Raw genomic sequence first — 6,070 nt, 5'->3', positions numbered from 1 at the left:
TCCTGGAACGAGCCCAAAATTATCCCCAAAATTATCCAAGAATGAGCTTAAAATGAGCCCCAAAATTATCCTGGAATGAGCCCCAAATTATCCCCAAAATACCTGGGATTTATTGTAAAATTACCCCAAAATTATCCTGGAATTATCTTAAAATTATCCCCAAAATTATCCTGGAATTAGCTTAAAATTTTCCCAGAATTATCCCCAAAATTATCCCGGAATGAGCCCAAAATTGTCCTGGAATGTGCCCCAAATTATCCTGGAATGAGCTTAAAAATTATCCTGGAATGAGCCCAAAATTGTCCTGGAATGAGCCAAAACTGTCCTGGAATGAGCCCCAAATTGTCCTGGAATGAGCCCCAAAATTATCCTGGAATGAGCCCAAAATTATCCTGGAATGAGCCCAAAATTATCCTGGAGTTAGCTTAGAGTTAGGCCCAAATTATCCTGGAATGAGCCCAAAATTATCCTGGAATGAGCCCCAAATTATCCTGGGAATTATTGTAAAATTATCCCAAAATTATCCTGGAATTATCTTAAAATTATCCCCAAATTATCCTGGGATGAGCCCAAAATTATCCTGGAATTATCCTAATATTAGCCCAAAATTATCCTGGAATTATCACAAATTTATTCCAGAATAATCCGCAAAATTACCCTGGAATGAGCCCAAAATTTTCCTGGAATTATCTTAAAATTATCCCCAAAATTTTCCTGGAATTATCTTAAAATTATCCCCAAAATTATCCTGGAATTATCACAAATTTATCCCAGAATAATCCCAAAAATTATCCTGGAATGAGCCCAAAATTAAGTCAGAAATAATTAAGAATTATCCTGGAATTATCTCAAAATTATCCCAAAATTATCTTGGAATTATCCCAGAATTATCCTAAAATTATTCCCAAAATTCCCCTGGAATGATCCAAAAATTATCTGCCAATTTCCCACCCAATTCCTTGAAAATTCCAATTTATTTTCCCAAAAAATTCCCAATTTTCAAAAAAAAATTTCCCAATTTTCCCCCCAAACTTTCCCAATTTCCTCATCCCAAACAATTCCCAATTTTCCCATGGAATTCCAGCTTGTTTAAAAAAAAAAGCCAAATTTTCCCTAAGAATTCCCAATTTTCCAAAAAAATTTCCTGATTTTGTAAAAAAATTCCAGATTTTCCCAAAGAATTCCCAAATTTCCTTCAAAATTCCCCATTTTCTCCGGGAATTTCAGATTTTCCCACCCAAATCTTTGGGAATTCTGGAGATTTTCCATAAAAATTCCCAATTTTTCCCTCAAAAATTCCCAAATTTCCATAAACATTCCCAATTTTTTCCCCAAAAAATTCCAGCTTTTGTCCCCAAAAAATTCCCAATTTTTGCCCAAAAATTCCCAATTTTTGCCCAAAAATTCCCAATTTTCTCCTGGAATTTCAGATTTCCCCACCCAAGCCTTTGGGAATTCTGGAGATTTTCCATAAGAATTCCCAGTTTTCCATAAGAATTCCCAATTTTCCACAGGAATTCCCGGTTTTACCTGTGAGGGGGAAGATTTTGAGCAGCTCCCGCAGCTGCCGCAGCCGCCACTGCAAAACCTCCCGGGGATCCCAGGGAATTCCTGATTTATCCTGGGCCTGGAAATACAGGGAAAATCAGAATTTTGGGGCAAAATAATGGGAAAAAAATGGGAAAAATCTGGGAAAAATCCTGGGGAATGTTGGGGAAAAATCTGGGAAAAATCCTGGGGAATTTTGGGATTCTGCAGTGCAAAACATCCCAGGGATCCCAGGGAATTCCTGATTTATCCTGGGCCTGGAATGGGAAAAAATCTGAATTTTTGGGGAAAAACCACAGGAATGTTGGGAAAAATACTGAGAAAAATCTGGGAAAAATCCTGGGGAATTTTGGGAAAAATCCTGGGGAATTTTGGGAAAAAATCTGGGAAAAATCCTGGGGAATTTTGGGAAAAATCCTGGAGACTTTTGGGAAAAAATCTGGGAAAAATCCTGCGGAATTTTGGGAAAAATCCTGGGAAAAATCCTGGGGAATTTTGGGATAATTTTGGGATTCTCCACTGCAAAACCTCCCGGGGATCCCACGGAATTCCTGATTTATCCTGGGCCTGGAAAATGGGAAAAAATTCAGAATTTTTGGGGAAAACAATGGGAAAAATCCTGGGAAAAATCTGGGAAAAATCCTGGGGAATTTTGGGATTCTGCACTGCAAAACCTCCTGGGGATCCAGGGAATTCCTGATTTATCCTGGGCCTGGGAATACAGGGAAAAAAATCAGAATTTTTGGGGAAAATGAATGGGAAAATTCCATGGAATGTTGGGGAAAAATCCTGGGAATTTTGGGAAAAAATCTGGGAAAAATCCTGGGGAATTTTGGGAATAATCTGGGAAAAATCCTGGGGAATTTTGGGGAAAAATCTGGGAAAAAACCTGGGGAATTTTGGGGAAAAATCTGGGAAAAATCCTGGGGAATTTTGGGAAAAATCCTGGGGAATGTTGGGAAAAATCTGGGAAAAATCCTGAGAAAAATCCTGGGGAATTTTGGGAAAAAATCTGGGAAAAATCCTGGGGAATTTTGGGAAAAATCCTGGGGAATGTTGGGAAAAATCTGGGAAAAATCCTGAGAAAAATCCTGGGGAATTTTGGGAATAATCTGGGAAAAATCCTGGGAAATTTTGGGGAAAAATCTGGGAAAAAACCTGGGGAATTTTGGGAAAAATCCTGGGAAAAATCCTGGGGAATTTTGGGAAAAATCCTGGAGAATTTTGGGGAAAAATCTGGGAATAATCTGGGAAAAATCCTGGGGAATTTTGGGAATAATCTGGGAAAATCCTGGGGAATTTTGGGATAATTTTGGGATTCTCCAGTGCAAAATCTCCCAAGGTTCTCAGGAAATTCCTGATTTATCCTCGGCCTGGAAAATGGGAAAAAATCAGAAATTTGGAGAAAAAATAATGGGAAAAACGTGGGAAAAATCCTGGGGAATTTTGGGAAAAATCTGGGAAAAATCCTTGGGAATGTTGGGAAAAATCCTGGGGAATTTTGGGATAATTTTGGGATTCTCCAGTGTAAAATCTCCCAAGGTTCTCAGGAAATTCCTGATTTATCCTCAGCCTGGAAAATGGGAAAAAATCAGAAATTTGGAGGAAAAATAATGGGAAAAATGTGGGAAAAATCCTGGGGAATTTTGGGAAAAATCCTGGGGAATTTTGGGAAAAATCTGGGAAAAATCCTGGGGGAATTTTGGGAAAAATCCTGGGGAATTTTGGGATAATTTTGGGATTCTCCAGTGCAAAACCTCCCAGGGAATTCCTGATTTTCCTTGAGCCTGAAATCTGGGAAAAAAATCAAAAATTTGGGGAAAAATCTGGGAAAATCCTTGAGAATTCTGGGAAAAATCCTGGGGAATTCTGGGAAAAATCCTGGGGAATTTTGGGAAAATTTAGGGATAATCCAGGGGAAAAAAATGGGAATTCCCAGCCGGGAATTTGGGAAAAATCATCAGGAATTCAGGGAAAAAGTTTGGGAAAAATCCTTGAGAATTTTGGGACAAAGCCTGAGGGATTTTGGGGAAAACCTTCAGGAATTTTGGGAAAAGCACTTTGAAAAGCTCAGGAATTTTGGGGAAATGATTGAGAATTGGAGTGAAATTTGGGAAAAATCCTCAGAAAATTTGGGAAAAATCTTTGAAAATCTTCTGGAATTTTTGGGACAATTTTGGGAAAATTCTGGGATAACTTTGGGACTATTTGGGGGTAATTTTGGGACAATTTTGGGATAATTTTGGGACAATTTTGGGGAAAATCCTTGAAAACCCTCAGGAATTCTGGGAAAAACCCTGGGGGGCTTTTGGGCAAATTTTGGCCAAAATTCTTGGGAATGCCAGGAAAAGTTCCTGGAAATTTTGGGGGAAATCCTTGAAAATTGTCTGGAATTTGGGGGAAGATCCTCAGGAACTTTGGGGAAAATTCTGGGGAAAATCATGGGAATTTTTAGGAATTTTGGGGGAAAAACCCTTGGGAATTTTGGGGTAATTTTGGGGAAATTTGGGGATAATTTTGGGACAATTTTGGGACAACTTTGGGACAGTTTTGGGGAACTTTGGGACAATTCTGGATAAATTTGGGACAACTTTGGGACAATTTTGGGAAAATTCTGGGACAATTTTGGGACAATTTTGGGACGATTTTGGGACAATTCTGGGACAACTTTGGGGCGATTTTGGGACAATTTTGGGACAATTCTGGGGTAATTTTGGGATAACTTTGGGACAATTTTGGGACAATTCTGGGACAATTTTGGGATAACTCTGGAACAATTTTGGGACGATTTTGGGGTAATTTTGGGACAATTCTGGGGTAACTTTGGGACAATTCTGGGATGATTTTGGGGCTATTTTGGGACAATTCTGGGATGATTTTGGGATATTTTTGGGACAATTTTGGGACCATTCTGGGACAATTCTGGGCCAATTTTGGGACAATTTTGGAACGATTTTGGTACAATTCTGGGACAATTTTGGGATAATTTTGGGACAATTTTGGGGCAATTCTGAGACGATTTTGGGGTAATTTTGGGACAATTCTGGGACCATTCTGGGGTAATTTTGGGATAATTTTGGGACGATTCTGGGACAATTTTGGGACAATTTTAGGACAATTTTGGGACAATTTTGGAACAATTTTGGGACAATTTTGGGGTAATTTTGGGACGATTCTGGGATAATTCTGGGACAAACCCAGGGAATTTTGGACAATTTTGGGATAACTTTGGGACTACTTTGGGATAACTTTGGGACAATTTTGGGGCAATTTTGGGATAACTTTGGGACAATTCTGGGCAATGTTGGGACCATTCTGGGACAATTTTGGGGTAATTTTGGGATAACTTTGGGACAATTCTGGGACCATTCTGGGATAATTTTGGGACAATTCTGGGATAATTCTGGGACAATTTTGGGTCAATTTTGGGATAACTTTGGGACAATTCTGGGATAACTTTGGGACAATTTTGGGACAATTCTGGGATAACTTTGGGACAATTTTGGGACAATTCTGCGACAATTCTGGGACAATTTTGGTACAATTGTGGGACAATTCTGGGACAATTCTGGGATAACTTTGGGACAATTTTGGGAAATTTTTGGAACAATTCTGGGACAATTTTGGGATAATTCTGGGACAATTTTGGATAATTCTGGGACAATTTTGGGAACTTTGGGACAATTTTGGGATAATTTGGGGTAACTTTGGGACAATTCTGGGACAATTTTGGGACAATTCTGGGACAATTTTGGGACGATTTTGGGACAATTCTGGGATAATTTTGGGATAATTCTGGGATAACTTTGGGGCAATTTTGGGACAATTCTGGGATAATTTTGGGATAACTTTGGGACAATTTTGGGACAATTTTGGACAACTTTGGGATAATTTTGGGATAATTCTGGGATAATTTGGGGTAACTTTGGGACAATTCTGGGACAATTCTGGGATAACTTTGGGACAATTTTGGGAAATTTTTGGAACAATTCTGGGACAATTTTGGGATAATTCTGGGACAATTTTGGGATAATTTTTGGGATAATTTTGGGATAAATCTGGGATAACTATGGGGCAATTTTGGGGCAATTTTGGGACAATTTTTGGGACAATTTTGGGACAATTCTGGGATAACTCTGGGACATTTCTGGGATAATTTTGGGATAACTCTGGGACAATTCTGGAAAAATTCTGGAACAATTTTGGGATAATTTTGGGATAATTCTGGGACAATTTTGGATAATTCTGGGACAATTTTGGGATAATTTTGGGATAATTCTGGGACAATTTTGCAATAATTTTGGGAAAATTTTGGGATAATTCTGCGATAACTTTGAGGCAATTTTGGGACAATTTTGGAACAATTTTGGGACGATTCTGGGACAATTTTGGAACAATTCTGGGGTAATTTTGGGATAATTTTGGGACAATTCTGGGACAATTTTGGGACAATTCTGGGACAACTTTGGGATAATTTTGGGGTAACTTTGGTACAATTTTGGTACAATTTTGTTACAATTCA

Source organism: Zonotrichia albicollis, chromosome 3, assembly GCF_047830755.1.
Source record: "Zonotrichia albicollis isolate bZonAlb1 chromosome 3, bZonAlb1.hap1, whole genome shotgun sequence".
Taxonomy (NCBI): Eukaryota; Metazoa; Chordata; class Aves; order Passeriformes; family Passerellidae; genus Zonotrichia; species Zonotrichia albicollis.
The sequence above is the reverse complement of the archived record's forward strand: the minus strand, read 5'-3'. Positions refer to the sequence as shown.